The sequence below is a fragment of the Leuciscus leuciscus genome (genome assembly GCF_965113295.1).
Source record: "Leuciscus leuciscus genome assembly, chromosome: 6".
NCBI classification, from domain to species: Eukaryota; Metazoa; Chordata; class Actinopteri; order Cypriniformes; family Leuciscidae; genus Leuciscus; species Leuciscus leuciscus.
The window spans coordinates 40,550,608-40,567,624 of NC_138730.1; the positions used below are offsets into that span (position 1 = coordinate 40,550,608).

Here is a 17,017-nt window from a genome sequence, read left to right on the forward strand (position 1 = left end):
TAACTGTTACAGTCACCAGCTGGAGTGCCCGTGAGAGCCAGCAGAGGGCACTCCACATCAGACTATTATCATTCCCTCACTGACTCCATTCCCCATAATCCTTTGCCCAGACTAATCAGCCATGATCACATCCACCTGTCATTACCTTGTTTAGCTCACCTCAAATAAGCCTGGTTTTCTCATTCATTCACTGTGAAGTCTTGTTTAGTGTTTGTACTGCAATTCTGAGCGTTCTGTCTGTTATTCCCGTTTCTTGGTTTTGATCTCTGCCTGTCCTTGGATTTTCCCTTTTCAACCTTCGTGTCTAGAGCAATTTGTGACACTAGCCTTCAAATGATGTTCATTGGAATGTTGTTGGAATGTTACAAATAGTGATGGAAAAATTAGGCTTCCTGAACCCAGGAGACCTCGCAGCCCATTGCTTCAGCCAAAGGTTCATTACTCGAAGCTTCATTCAGCATTGCTCACTAGTGACACCTAGCTACTGTGAAAAGAAATAGCAGTAAAATGAATTAATTCTGAACCAGTGTCGTCCCCGATAAATAAACTTTATTTATTTTCTTCTCACTGTTAATGTCTGTAACCTTTAAAAAAAGACCTGAGCAGACATTTGTCCATTGCCTGGGTATAGTATAAAATATGTATCTTTCTCTGTCTGAATTTACTTGTGCAGAGACAACTGTCACACACACACACACACAGTTAATTAATTATTCATAAATTGTTTGGATAGTGACAGTATGAACAACAAAAGTGTCACTGTCACTCCAAATTTTCCTGGCTCCATTTCCAGGAAAAAGGAAGAGGTCACAAAAGTAAACAAATCCAAAAGGGCAATCCAAATCAAAAAGCAATCCAGTCCAGATCCAAAAATCCAAATCAATCCAAATAATATTATCTAATTCATATAACAAGACTATAGCCTAATGTAGCTACTATAATTAATAATAACAATATACTATAACTATTCTAACCTGATAATGCAATAATATACATCCCTAATACATATATGACACAATAACGACAATGACATTGATAGTTATCTGACTCTCTGACACTACTACAACTGCTTCTACTACTGCTGACAACACCCTCAAGGTGGCGCGAGTTTCGAACCCGCTTTTTCCGGAAGCGACACTCAGACCGAACCGATGACGTATCCACACAAACCGAGGCCTCGTTTGTCATTAGTCACGTGATTTTCACGTTAACAACAAAGCCTCGAATCGCGGCTTCATCTGGCACGCCCATTTTTTCTCGACACAAGCTCCGACGCCTCGGTTCAAATGTCACATCACTAGTTACAAATCAACGTTCCAAGTAAAAGTTAAGTTTTACTTTTTAATGTTTCCATAACCAAAAGTGAACGTTTGGAAAACAAAAAATGTTGGCTGGGGATACAAACGAAACTTACCGAGCCAACAGACCCGTTTCCAGAATCAAATTATCGAGTGTAGGCTACTTCTTAAAGGGATACTCCACTTTTTTTGGAAATAGGCTCATTTTACAACTCCCCCAGAGTTAAACAGTTGAGTTTTACCGTTTTCAAATCCATTCAGCCGATCTCCGGGTCTGGGGGTCCCACTTTTAACATAGCTTAGCATAATGAATTGAACCGGACAAGACCGTTAGCATCTCTCTTAAAAAAATGAACAAAGAGTTTCGATATTTTTCCTATTTAAAACTTGACTCTTCTGTAGTTACATCGTGTACTAAGACCGACAGAAAATGAAAAGTTGTGATTTTCTAGGCTGATATGGCTAGGAACTATACTCTCATTCCTGCGTAATAATCAAGAAACTTTGCTGCAGTACCATGGGTGAAGCAGGCGTAATGATATGACGCAGCACCTGAAAATAGTCCCCAGCTCAGTAGCCTATTATCAGGCAGCATGCGCTGCGTCATATCATTACGCCTGCTTCACCCATGGTACTGCAGCAAAGTTTCTTGATTATTACGCAGGAATGAGAATATAGTTCCTAGCCATATCAGCCTAGAAAATCACAACTTTTCATTTTCCGTCGGTCTAAGTACACGATGTAACTACAGAAGAGTCAAGTTTTGTTCAATTTCTCATTAATGCAATTATCTAATCAACCAAACACATGGCAGTTGCTTCAATGCATTTAGGGGTGTGGTCCTGGTCAAGACAATCTCCTGAACTCCAAACTGAATGTCAGAATGGGAAAGAAAGGTGATTTAAGCAATTTTGAGCGTGGCATGGTTGTTGGTGCCAGACGGGCCGGTCTGAGTATTTCACAATCTGCTCAGTTACTGGGATTTTCACGCACAACCATTTCTAGGGTTTACAAAGAATGGTGTGAAAAGGGAAAAACATCCAGTATGCGGCAGTCCTGTGGGCGAAAATGCCTTGTTGATGCTAGAGGTCAGAGGAGAATGGGCCGACTGATTCAAGCTGATAGAAGAGCAACTTTGACTGAAATAACTACTCGTTACAACCGAGGTATGCAGCAAAGCATTTGTGAAGCCACAACACGCACAACCTTGAGGTGGATGGGCTACAACAGCAGAAGACCCCACCGGGTACCACTCATCTCCACTACAAATAGGAAAAAGAGGCTACAATTTGCACGAGCTCACCAAAATTGGACAGTTGAAGACTGGAAAAATGTTGCCTGGTCTGATGAGTCTCGATTTCTGTTGAGACATTCAGATGGTAGAGTCAGAATTTGGCGTAAACAGAATGAGAACATGGATCCATCATGCCTTGTTACCACTGTGCAGGCTAGTGGTGGTGGTGTAATGGTGTGGGGGATGTTTTCTTGGCACACTTTAGGCCCCTTAGTGCCAATTGGGCATCGTTTAAATGCCACGGCCTACCTGAGCATTGTTTCTGACCATGTCCATCCCTTTATGACCACCATGTACCCATCCTCTGATGGCTACTTCCAGCGGGATAATGCACCATGTCACAAAGCTCGAATCATTTCAAATTGGTTTCTTGAACATGACAATGAGTTCACTGTACTAAAATGGCCCCCACAGTCACCAGATCTCAACCCAATAGAGCATCTTTGGGATGTGGTGGAACGGGAGCTTCGTGCCCTGGATGTGCATCCCACAAATCTCCATCAACTGCAAGATGCTATCCTATCAATATGGGCCAACATTTCTAAAGAATGCTTTCAGCACCTTGTTGAATCAATGCAACGTAGAATTAAGGCAGTTCTGAAGGCGAAAGGGGGTCAAACACAGTATTAGTATGGTGTTCCTAATAATCCTTTAGGTGAGTGTATATTAGGGGTTGCACGACTATTGATTTCTGCTAGTCGATTTCTTATCAAAACAATACTCGAGTTACTCGACTACTCGTGGTTCATGCTACTGTAAATGAAAACCGTTCTTGCCTTTCATTTCAGACGTCTGCTTCTAGGGGCCGTTCACATATCGCGTCTTTTTCGCGCTCAAGGTCGTTATTTCAAATGTAGGCGCGTGGCGAGCGCGCTCATAATGGAAGCAACGTGGTGTGCTAGTTTTTCCAGGCGGGTTTTTCCTTCTCATCTCCAGAAATAAAAGCTAATGCAAGGGCTAGAAATCAATTAATCCTTTGCTGATTGTTAAAAAGGCCCATTGTAAATTTTGTATTGAGTGTGAGACTTGCTCTGGCAATCAGCCAATCTCAGAGCACGCTGTCAAAGCAGCAACGTGAAGACACTAGGCTCCGCCCATCTCCAGCAGGTGGCATTGATTAGCATTTGTAGTAAATAGCTCTGCATGGGATGAGTGTAGCAAACAGACTCTATGCTTTCTTGCCATTGATGTGTGCGTGTGCGTGTGCGTGTGCGTATATAATACAAGTAAGTTGGTTTATGTATTTCAACTCATGTTGACTGTTGGATGAAATGTGTTTGTTTGTTTGGTGCTGTTTTGTCTGCTCCTTGTTTGGGGATGCTTCACATAGAAGTAGGGATTCATTTGTGTTCACATGATGTTGCTTATGTTTCATGGAAGCATTTCTGCTACATCTCATTGTATGTATTTATCTTGTTATTGAATTGTTTTTGTTTTGTTACATTTTTACATTTACATTTATTCATTTAGCTGACGCTTTTATTCAAAGCGACTTACAATTGCTATATATGTCAGAGGTCGCACGCCTCTGGAGCAACTAGGGGTTAAGTGTCTTGCTCAGGGACACATTGGTGTCTCACAGTGGATTCGAACCCGGGTCTCTCACACCAAAGGCATGTGTCTTATCCATTGCGCCACCACCACCCGTTATGTTATGTTATGTTATATTGATATATATATATGAAGAGTTCAGATGCAAAAGCCTCTAAATGCCATTTGAAATTTTCTTATAGAATGATCATTTTTATCAAGCTCGTATATTTAAATTCAATAATTTCACTTAAATGGCCATGAAGATTACCTATTAATTATAATTTAAGTGAAATTACTGAACTTAAATATACAAGCTTAATAAAAATGATCATTCTATAAGAAAATTTCAAATGGCATTTAGAGGCTTTTGCATCTGAACTCTTCATATATATATATATATATTGTATGCTTTGTTTTAGACCACAGCCATACTCATGGCCTCACGAATGTACTCATCTGCACTTATGTGCTAAACCTTTATTGAAGCATATGGAATTGTTGTGGAGAAAATAAAGCTGCAAAGAAAACTTTCTGCTGCTTCTTCATGTCTCTAACCGGACATCTGTGGTGAACTAGTCCCCCACTGGCAACCCCAAACTGATTGATAGTCAACAGTTTTCTATATGGTCCTTCGAGCCGGAGCAAGAGTTTTCCACAGTTATGGAGAAGCAGATATCAGCTGAAGTCCCTATTGTGCGGCCCAGGAGACAATCATCTTTTCCAGCACATTTGCAGGATTATGATTTGACTGGTTATAACCTACATAGATCCTTATCACCACCCAACTATTCTCACAAATCTTCTTGTGCTGCATCTGTCGACGAGGATGTCAGGATGGACACCCCACAGGCACCAGCACATGATAGTGATTATCACAGTCCACAATGGTGGTATGTAACGGATCAATGGGACCAGCAAATGGAAGCCCTGCGGGATGAGAATGCTGATTTAAGGAAACTCCACCGAGACCTGATTGTCACGGTTCAGCAGCTGAATGAGGAAAGAGATGATCTTAAGCAGGCCAAAACTAAGTTCACATCACAGATGCCTCAATTGGAAGAAGAGGTGAAAGAATTGCTAAGTTGGCGAAATCAGCAGTCACAATTTCCTCCGATATTATCTCCACTTCCTGTATCTGGTTCATCAAAGACCCAAGACCGCTCTAGACCAGTACCAGCCCCACGAAGGTCCAGAGTAATTGAGCCGGTATCAAATGCAAAAAATGCCCAGGCATCTTATGAAGCATAATGGAATTGTTGTGGAGAAAATAAAGCTGCAAAGAAAACTTTCTGCTGCTTCTTCATGTCTCTAACCGGACATCTGTGGTGAACTAGTCCCCCACTGGCAACCCCAAACTGATTGATAGTCAACAGTTTTCTATACTGATACTTCTTCGTCGTCATCATCATGGAGAGCGCAGTTCACGGTTGCATAGCAACGACAGACGCCATGGGAGCGCAAGCGCTTGTAGGAGACAGCGGCCGCGCTTTCCACACGTTTTTAGACGCAATATGTGAACGGCCTCATGCAGAGTTGGCCAATTACAATATTTTTGTCATCCTTGATGAAATACTTCCACACATCTGACGTGTGGTGTCTGTTGGTGACGTTCGCCATTTTTAATTAATTTATGGTTAATGGACGCTCGAGTAGTCGATTGTTTCCGACAGCGTCGACCAGTGGTTGAAGTAGTCGATCTATCGACTACTCGACTAGTCTATGCAAGCCCTAGTGTATATATATATATATACACATGTATGTGTGTGTGTGTGTCATGCATGCATATATATATATATATATATATATATATATATATATATATATATATATATATATGTTAGACTGGAGAAATGGATAACTTCTAATAAAGAACAGAAATTACATTACATTAAATCTCAGTTGGAAACATAATGTCACGTTTCTCCATACTTTTAAACAAAACATTTAGTAATTACAAAATAATAATTTACCACATAGCTTACACCATTTATAGAGGCAGACAAGATTATCTTTTCAGGAGTAGGCAATTTATTTTCACTGTTAAAGCTACACTGTGTAATTTTTTTTTTTTTGATTCTTAGCAAAAAACACTTAGTTCTTTCAAAAATATATGTGCTCATTAATGTATATTTACTTCTTTCAAGCAATAAAGTATTCTCGTAAGTTTATAATCTGCCATTGAAAGTACATACGGGTGAGGGGTTCGAATGCCGGTCGCCATGTTGCCCCTCCATCTTGAAACTACATTAGCCAAAGAGGGACATACCTGTAAATTCAAGCTTCGCCTTTCGCGCTTTACACTCAGTGACACAGAGACGAATGCGAGGGGGAGATTACTCACGACTGCCGGCAGATTTGAAAGATTGCTGATGAAGGATCACGCCTGTTCTCGAGGACATGTAGCAGAGTCGCCAAGGAAGCGAAAGAGAGAATTAAAACGTCAACGCGACAGGCAAATCAGCAAGACCAAAGTCAATATTGGAGTAACTTTTCCCAGATGGAAAGGGCTCATGAGGAGCAAAGCTTTTAAAACGGACGCCGAAGTTGCTTGCTTTCTTCTCGACAGGTAATCCAGCCTATTTGTGTAAATTCGAAGTTTTATAGTTGCTTGTCTAACCATAGCATGGTTGTGCATAACACCAGAACAACCTCTAGTATAACTTGCGTTACTTTTCCTCACGTCAATGGTGAAAAAGTATTGTTTACCTTGTAACATAAATTTGTGCTGCGACGGATCACAGGTGATAGTTTTAAAGGCGCAATTGGACGAAGTCGAACTGGAAGCCATGTTAATCTTGGAATAATATGGCCACCGTAGGAGTTAAAACGCCCTCGAAATTGAAAGGAACAGAAACTAATATTCACTGGGTAGTCATATACAATTTCACCGCTAGATGGGGGAAAATATCACACAGTGTAGCTTTAAATGAAAAATGCTGCCCGATCCACAGGCTTGTAATTCACATACAACTGTTCCTTTAAGAAATACGGCCAAAAGCACCGAGGGGGAGGGGTTAACAACCATCCAACATTTTTTAAGGTGGAACGAATAGTTCGACGAGAATAAGGAGCTGGCGAAAAAGGAGCTGGAGTCAGCCTCGTAGATTATACAGCGTACATACAGAGCCCGTCTACGGAGAGCCTTGGCACTTCCTATTAGCCCCATTGTATCGATCTTGGTTGCAGTTCCGTTAGAATTCCACTGGAGGTGATCGCGGGCGAGTGCAGACTGAATGGGAGTCTATCGGGCTATACGGCTAAATTTGTCTTTCACCCGATTGCCGTTGAGAAATCTCCGATTTTATTGTAGGTTTTGCAAGTTCAACATGGGTTATAGGTCGAAAGTTGAATGAACGAGTACTTATGTCCTTTCGATTTCTTACAGGTTGAGTTGTTGTTGCCCATAACACGCTAGCATTCTGCTAATGAACGCTGATTGGTCAGTGAAGGACTGATTACGACCAGAGATACCGCTTGATGGCATCGTGGCATCCGAAGCGGGACCAGAAACAAACAAAACAAAAACTCTTCTAGCAAGTGTATTTACCTATGTCAGCTGTGTTGTCGATGCTTAGAGAGAAAAGAAAGTGCAGAGCGCGAAAGCACCAATGCGACTGAAGGATTGCCGTAAAGCAGTATCTCTGGTCGTACGATATGTATGACGTCATTGACATTTTAAAAGACTTTTTAAAGCAAATAAGTGACTCTAAAAAATCTAACACCCAGCAGTGTGTAATTTCTTTGCATCTCCTTTCGAATACAACATTCAAATTACTAGACAAAAAATTATATCCTGAGAAAAGTGTATTTTGAGGGGTATAGCGCCATAGACCTCCATTCATTCTGCACTCGCCTGCGAGCGCCCCCGCATGGACAGAGACGTGTTACTGCAGCCAGTCCAGAAACCGGAAGTAACCAGAGAGTGCCAATTCTCTTCCTATTAGACATTCTCTGGTACATATAAATACACAACATAAGATTGGCCCCTGTGCGTAAGACGTCATGTCACTGCTTATTGCTACGTGCCCTTTTGTGCACCCCAGTTGAAAAAAATCCAAGAATAACCCCTCATACTTTTGCTCTTTTTTGCCTATTCCGTTACTCCTTTACTGGCTGCTTGGTTGCTACTTTAAGCTTGCTCAAGTCTACGAAGTGAACATTGATAATGATGACAACAGGGTAAACTCACTTTTATGTCTGGCTACTTGGGTACCAGGATCAGGAGACTTCTGTTTCCTGCTGTAAAGACCTGTTAAAATCAACCACATGTCGACAGATCATAAATTATACCCACACATGTAGGCTACTACTGATCTTACAAACGACCTTACAATTAAACAAACTACAATTAAACTACTGATCTTACAATTAAACAAATGCACTGTTTGTTTAATTGTACAAAATAGAGATTTGTATGTGTTTCAACCTATTTGAGTTTGTCAAGTAGGTTAATCAGATCGCACATCTCACTTACCAAAGCTGCTCATCGTGTCGGACAACAGACCTTGATCCGGGAATTAATGCCCCAATATAGCTTAATCACGGCTAAGTTCTTTTTCTTTCTTCGCTTGCATTAAAGCATAATAAAGGCATATGATCACAGTGGATATGTTTGCAAAAGGTCTGCAATTCTGCACTCTAGTAAAGTTGTGTCACGTAGTTGTACATAGGCTATATCAACTATACAAAAGATCTCTTTAAATTAAGCAGCTTTACCTTATTAAACATGAAAAACAGTGTCAGTGTCTCGTTTCATCAGAAGTAGGCTACAACGTCATATTCTACTATTAAGCAGCTCTCCAAGTTCGTTCCCCCTTGCATTTCCGCCCTCGAAAACGAAAGCAGTTTTCAATGTAGCCTGTAGCCTAAATGACGTGAAGTGTGCTGTGCCTGTGTCATGTTTTAAATGATTAGCTATTGATTTGCCAGAGGCAGGGCCATAGCACAAGATCCCGGGCCCAATGCATAGGCAGTCCTGATGGGCCCCCATGTTCCTCAACTTTCTTTGAGAAATACATTTCTACAGCAGAAGTAAGCGCTTCACCAGATGCTCAACAAACTAACATTAACAAAATGCGTGCAGATGGACTATTTGGCGCATTAGCAAGAGGTGGGACCGTGAGACCTTAGATAGTCTTTACTTTTTTGTATGTAAATGTAGTCAGTCAATCAACCAAGTTATTCAGCCAATACACTAACTTTACATTTCATCTGACATTCATTAGGAAATTTAATTAGGAAATGAATTAGGAAATGGAAAATATCCAAGTAAAACTATTCTAGACTTTTTGAGGGCCCTCTCTCCCCTTGGGGCCCTGGTAATCAGTACTAGTTTTACCCTCAGTCCTACATTCCTGTTCCTTACAAACCAACTAGGTTATTTTGATATGGTACATTTGACCTGTCCAGCCATTTATGTTAAACCACAAGGCAAAATATAATGGAAACCATAAACAAACTAAACACAAATTTGACCATGTTGAATATTCAGCAATAAAGGGCAATTGAAATAAACACTTACAGTTATCTGACATCATTCTTCTTATGATCATCCTCCATCAAAATCTAAAAGAAGAATAAATTATATTTTGTGTCTATCTTGATGAAAGAGTACAGAGCTTTGGACAAATTAGAGAAGAGAAAGGAGGAAGTAAGACCACGATTTATTGTTAACTCCCAGTTAACCAGTCAAAAAAATTAAAAAAAAATTAAAAAAGAATATATACAATAATATTTAACTATTATTTACTCCATTTTTTTTTGGTGAAACATTTTTAAAGTTTAGTAAATTAAAAGTAAAATTTAGTAAATTTTAAAGCTGTGAAATCAATGAAATATACTGTATGAATTGAGTAAATGCAAGTAAAAAAATTAAGTAAATCTGAGTAACTGCATCTGGTACATTAACAAATAAAATTGAGTAGAAATAATTTAACATTTAAACGTTTAAAAAACAATATTTATGAGTAATATTAACTGTTTTTATTTGAGTCATATTTTTTTTTTCTCTAAACTTTGTAAAATAGTAGCCTATTCCATACAACCACCAATATACATTACATTGGCCAATATTGTCGATAAGCAATACAGCACATTTTACACAGTTTTTAACCTGTATGCAATATTGCCTACATTTAAACTCATTTAACAAACATTTTAGAAGTAAAAATGAAACATTTAAACATTCAGGTAGCCTAATTCAAGTGTAATCAACCAGTATGTTATTAAATATCCACCGGATCAGCATTGGTTCTCGTGCCGGACTCGAGCTCTGCGGTGAACTTCGAACTTTAGACCGCTGTCCTGCATTTCACTCATAGCCGAAAGATACTGCGAGCGACTGACTCCATATAACCTGCCAAATTGTGCCAATAAACAAAAAGTGACAGTTCTGAGGACATTTTATCATCCAAATTAATTATATTCATTATCATTAGGAATAAAGTCGTGTGTTTATGCATGTTTCAATCACGTGAAAAGACAGGTGCGACTCTCGTTTAGGTGTCGAATTACACCTCTGTGTTGTTTTGCATTAAATAAAATGATTTAAAGCACTGTAATGATTTTATAGATACAATAAAACATACACAAACCTGAATTTCACAGAGGAGATGCACCAATTCTGCGACGCTGAGAAGAGAAGAAGTGTTCTGGACTGGAGAGAATTCAAACAGCCCACGTCAGAGGGCGGGGGAGGGGTGCATTGTATTAAGAGTGTTAAATATATTAATAATATTGATTTGATATTGATATTTTTGTTTCTTGAAACAGATCAGTTTAATTCAACATTCTCAAATATTTTTATAGATATTTCACAAGTATATTAAGTGTATTATAAAGAAATAATTGGTTAGTCAAATACTAAATAATTTTATAGAAAAAAACTTAAATATATCTGTAAATTTTTGATAAAATTAACTGTTGGATTTTTACTCAATTATTTTGGTATGTTTAACTCAAACAATCAAGTAAACGATATTCAGAGATTTTATTAAGTTAATAAAGTTAAATATTTCTGTGATATTTACTAAGCCACAGAATTATTTTTTAGAGTGTGCAAAATATTGGGGGAAAGTAATATTGTTTTCATATTGACAATGTGTATGCACAGCATAACACATAAGCACTGCGAAACTTAAACATGCCAGTAATGAGGGAGGTTAGTGGCACAGATAAAAATCCTTTTGTGTGGCGACTATCATGTCACAGCACGGCCCTGACCATAGCATATTATCAAAGTGTGTTGTCCAAAGACAGACTGTCAAAACATTAAGTAGAAATTATGAAACAAGTCTGGCAAGCCAATTACTCAAATCTGAGTGATCCAACATTGACTGGTTTGTTTGACGTCTCAGTCTTACTGAATTTCTTGCAGACTGCTGCAGGTCTGGATGAGAGAGAGAATCCAGAGAGCCCAGCTCTGATTCAGACTCAATATCATCAGCTCCACACTCTTCAAACCACACACAGAGTGCAGGAAAGAAAACAGACCATGTGTAGTGTATGCTCATTACATGTCTTAAAAGTGCATAAAGTAATTCTTTTCCACGCAACAAAAGTTTTAAACTGAAATAAATTATTAAGTAAAGGGTACATGTTCAATGTAAAATGATGTAAAATGATGGATTTTCCAGTCAGAGCTGCTTGACGCTGAGCGTGGACAAGGGAGAGAGATTTTCGAGAGAAATTCAGACTTCCGTCTATGCCTCTAACCTAAAAAACAAAGTTTAAACATGAATTTTAATGCAAATACAGTTATTTGAACGATGAGTTCTTTCGAAGAACATTTAGAATGCATTCCAAACACTGGATGTGTAGTGTATGTTTTTTTTTTTTATGTTTTTTTTTACTGGAAATCTGGAATTTCATTGGCTCATTAAGAATATTTGTGTGTAGGGCAAAATAAAGTAACGGTACATTTTTCATCATCGTAAACTAATACACTAAGAGTTGAGGAGTGACGATGGTTGCTGTCTTCCTCAATGCTGGCAAAACAGAATAATGGATAAAATATATAAATCACAAAGTCAAATATCAGTATTTGTCTGCAAAAGAATTAGACTTTATGAGAAACACTGAAGGTTGTCTGTCTCCATTAAAAATAATATTCCTTAAGTTAATTTAGTAAAAACAGTGTGGAAAAAATGTCTAAATAATTTTTTGTAAAGCGTTCCCTCTTTTATAGTTTTTATGTCGACTGGCATGCTGTAGGGTTAAAAATCAACTAAGACTTTTGTTTTTCTGTTCCAAATCCCCTCTTTTTATTTCCCCGTCTCCTCCATCTCTCAGGTTACATTCTGGGTTCAATTAACTGTACGTTTCATCATTTCAGACATCTATTCTGTAATAATTGTGTAACCATAAGCCATTATGACTTATGTCTTTAGGTCTTGCCAAACACTGTACATTGTACACATTGTATTAAGAAATAACTAACAGATTCTGTACTACTCATGTGCTGCTGGACAAAACTATTTATTCTTCTTTAAATCCAAATATAAAAAAGTCACTAAAAAGTACAACAAATATATTTCAAAGTAAAAATTTGTCAGAATTCATAATAAAATAATACCCCTTATTTTAACTTTAAAGGGGTGGTTGAGTGTGATTTCACTTTTCTAACTTTAGTTAGTGTGTAATGTTGCTGTTTGAGCATAAACAACATCTGCAAAGTTACAACGCTCAAAGTTCAAAGCAAAGGAAGATATTTGCTTTTAAAGAAAAGGACTACAACAACACGACATTCCTCTCGGGTAAGTGACATCACTAACCCTAGAATTTACATAAACCCCGCCCCCGGGAACACGCAGTCCATGTTGAGAAGAGGAAAAGTTGTTGTATAAGAGTACATTTGTGAGTCAGCTCAAACTTTAGCATCCATCTTTTCACATGCAATAGAAAGTCACTCTGTGTGCATCTCACAACAGTTCATATATGAGCAATTTATAGATTTATCATGACAGAATATCCTCATTGAAGATAGTTAACTCCACATCAGCAACATAAATTCATCAACTAACCATTCAGAGACGTCCTGTTGCATTCTACATGTTGTCACTTCTTCTTGAGTCTCTCCATCCTTTTCTGACTCCGTTTAACATTAAAGGCAGAATAGTTTCTGTCATTTTAGTGTGTCTGCTTGAGGTAATAGCAGCTGCTAACACACACGAGCTCTTGAAACCCCGCCCTCTGCAGCAGCTCATTAGCATTTAAAGGGCCAGGCACAAAACGGTGCGTTTTTGCAAACCCTCAAAAAGTGACAACTTTAACTTGCTATATAAAAATATCTGTGGGGTATTTTGCGCTAAAACTTCACACACACACTCTGGGGACATCATAGATATATTTTAAATCTTGTGAAAAGGGCATTATACCAGCCCTTTAACATTTTTCTGATAGGCTGTATGGAATATAAAATCACTAAATGTCCCACTAAAGGAATTAAGGCCATCAGTATTTTTGTTTTATTCACGTCTGCAAAAGATTACAACCATCCACACACAATTACACACATAGCTTGAGGTAAACCTCGCTCATAAGTAAAAGATCGTTCTGCTTAGCTGTGCACATTCATGCAAGTGAGGAGAAAGACAGAAATCTAAAGGTACCAGATGAAGAGCCCGCTGCTTCATTCAGATCATGGGCCTTGGTGTTCTTACCTTGGGCATCGATCTGCTGTAACCTTCTAGAGATAAATCAGAGTCTAGAACAATCACATTTAGTCATTTATTTGTCAGGTAGCCTAAGAATAATGCCATTTACAAAATGAAGAAATAAAAAGAACAATGTAAACCAAATCACAAAGTGATTACTTTATCAAGGAGAAGAGAATCCTTCTGGAATGTAAAAACAGATGCACAATAATTATTTCAATGTATTGTGAAAGGAAATGAACAGTAAAGGCAATAAAAGGCATAAAGGCAGCTCTAATGACATGAAGGTGAGTACATGACAATAAATTGTGACATCATCACTAAGGTAAGTCAATGGAGGATTTTCAAAAATTAATCTCAAATTCATTTACTTTGCAAGCCCTGTAAAATCATTCTTTATTTATAAATAAAAAAAAAAAAAAAAACATTATTAATATAAAGGCTTTAATTTGAATATATTTAAGTCAAATAACTATAGATGATGATATATAAAATGTTGTCTTTATAGCATTAAAAGAGCTTCATAAAAATCTTAATGGCTTTAAAATGTTCACCTAAAAAATAAAGCTTTTCTTCCATGTAACACAAGGTCAAATGTTCCAAAAAAGTCAAACTTTACTTTCATACATTTCAAATGTGTAGAACACAGCCTACAAATTCTGATATATTATATGAAGACAATTTGATTTTTTTTTTTTTTTTTTTTTTTTTACTTGACAAAGTTGAACTGTTCCTTTCATTTATAACATTCTTTCATGTTCACGTGGCTTCATCTTCTCTCTTTTTTTCACATTAGGTCTGTAAAGTCTTGCACAGCTGTCTGTTGAGCATCAAGGACAGAATATCAGCAATCTGTAAAAAATAAAATTAAAAGTTTGCTTTGCTCTCCAGTGAGAATATTCCTAACAAAGGTGGTTATTGTTTGATTTCTGAGCATAAGTGTTTGACATGTATATTAATACAGTACATAACATGCAACTGATATACTCACTGTTCAGTTTACTGTAGCTGCATTCTCTCCGGCAGGTTCCGCTCACTGTTGTCCAGCTCACATGTGTTTTCAGTAACACCACCTGTGGGTGTCCACAGGACATTACCTACTGGTTTGAGTTGATCTCAAATAATAGCAACTGTATATTCTCTTACCCAGCTCTATGAAGAGGAATGGTTCATGGTTTTTCAGTGCATAATAAAACTCATGTTTCACTCTGTCTCCTCCGGCTTCTAGTGCTTCATAGAGCTTTCTCATTTTTTTTTCCGGTTGGTTATTTCTGCTTTGATATCTTCATATGTTTCAGGATGTATCATGCCTTTATTTTTTAGCTCATCTGCTATTGGCATCACTGATATAACCCTTTGAATAAGAATTGAGTCGTACTTTTTCACAAACTGGGCCTCTGGGCATAAAAAAAATTATTATGCATAGAAACAAGGCTAAATTTCAAAGTTTTCGTAACTCATTATTATAAAATAAAAAAAATAAACAGGTTAATTGTCTAATTGTACAAAATTGAGATTTAGATTTGTTTCAAACTATTTGAGTTTGGCAACTAATCAGATTCTCTCACTTACCGCTGCTCATCCTGTTAACAAACCTTCCGCGAATATGCCGATCCGACCGCAACGTAGTCTACCAATAGCCTACTATAAATTATAACTCTTGAACTCTTTGAATTTACTTTTTTAATCTGACGTATACACGCGTTGGCAAAATACAGTAGGCTATTTCAACTAAACTAGTTTGACGTAAAGAAAGAGTTGCAACTTGCAGCCAGGAGTCCAGGACGTGTAAAAACGAAAGCAGTTTTCAATGCAAATAACATGGGCAGGGCATATAAGAAATTACGATCATCCTGTACCAAATATCATCACGTTTATCGCAAGCCGAGTTAACATTTAATCCTCAAAACCTAGGCTACTAGTATCTATTGTCATGCTACTACTTATTTTTTAGATACTAGTATCTATTCCATTAAGTAGGTACTTGTAGCATACTTATTCATTAGCTAGTGCTTATTTTTTTAGGTACTAGTGTCTATTCTTTATACTAGTGCTTATTCTTTAGGTAGGCAACTAGTAGGCCTACATTTTTAAAGATAGCCTACTATAGCCTACTTATTCATTAGATACTATAGTTTTTATTAAAATATAATGTCTAGTATTTAATTATACCCAGTATGGCAAGCCGTTTAACATTTGATCCTTAAAACCTACGAGAATCTGGAAATAAAGCAAAATGAGAGAAAAAATTTAAATAGTCATCAGATGCCATGTTTGTAATGTATTGCAAAACATCTAGCATTAATTAGATCTCAAACAGATTCATTAAAGAAAGTTATTACTCCACCACCTGCGTGACATCATTAACCAACGTTTTTGAACGACCAATTTGCGACAATACGACGGTTTCGGGAAACAGTCGTGACTAGCCAGTTGATTTCTTCAACGATGCATCATGCCAATGAGTTTAGGTAAAAGGGAGCACAGCCAGTGGTTGTTCATCAGCAAACGTCAGTGACTTGAATTTGATGCGAGCGGCAACTGGCAACCAGTGCAATTTTGTGAGGAGAAGAGTGACATGTGCTCTCTTTGGCTCGTTAAAGACCACTCTAGCTGCAGCATTCTGGATCAGTTGCAGAGGTTTGACAGAGCAAGCTGGAAGACCAGCCAGGAGAGCATTACAATAGTCCAATCTGGATAGAACAAGCGCTTGGACAAGGAGTTGTGTAGCACTCTTGTTCATAAATCGAAAGTACTGGTTACAAAATTGCGCACGTGTTCTCAGTTCTACCAGAAAGACTCGGGAGTTAAAATTATGTAACAAAAGCATATATTTATAAACAGTCCAGCAAGCAAATATTTATAAAGTTATTTGGCGTAGGCGGTCCGTAACTCGCAATCCGAGGGTAGCGGAATCTGCATTTCCTGCCTGAAGACGAAGGCAAGGGCGCAGCCGACCCCCGGGAGGTATGGGAGGGGACCATCCTGGTGGTGATGGGGAGGATGGAGGTAATTGTTTGCGTCAGCATCTGCGAACTCAGACATGTGAAAGTATTGATCTTTTATACTGCAAGTATTAGCAAATGATTGGTTAGATGTGAAGGTAATAAGTGACGTAACGATTAAGTCTACCTGGCAGAACTTACGCTAAAGCTTTCATTTCTTCAGTTAGGACTGAGAGGTTGACGTTGATTTTTCTTTAACCTTTGACCTTTCTGCCCTCAGCATGGAGGAACAGA

The 17,017-nt window shown here is 38.1% G+C and overlaps 3 long non-coding RNA genes across 3 annotated transcripts; all 3 read right to left on the reverse strand.

Moving 5' to 3' along the window:
* Positions 1-8,314: 8,314 nt before the first annotated feature.
* LOC309501222 lies at positions 8,315-9,194 on the reverse strand. The gene is made up of 2 exons (XR_014206787.1): positions 8,600-9,194; positions 8,315-8,374 (listed from the first exon to the last, which is right to left on the reverse strand). It is a non-coding gene; the product is annotated as an uncharacterized lncRNA (long non-coding RNA).
* Positions 9,195-9,964: 770 nt separating this feature from the next.
* Positions 9,965-10,813, reverse strand: LOC309500274. Its single transcript, XR_014206527.1, has 2 exons — positions 10,719-10,813; positions 9,965-10,480 (listed from the first exon to the last, which is right to left on the reverse strand). It is a non-coding gene; the product is annotated as an uncharacterized lncRNA (long non-coding RNA).
* Positions 10,814-13,837: 3,024 nt separating this feature from the next.
* Positions 13,838-15,539, reverse strand: LOC309500247. The gene is made up of 4 exons (XR_014206512.1): positions 15,351-15,539; positions 14,925-15,173; positions 14,770-14,851; positions 13,838-14,630 (listed from the first exon to the last, which is right to left on the reverse strand). It is a non-coding gene; the product is annotated as an uncharacterized lncRNA (long non-coding RNA).
* Between the last annotated feature and the right edge of the window lie 1,478 nt (positions 15,540-17,017).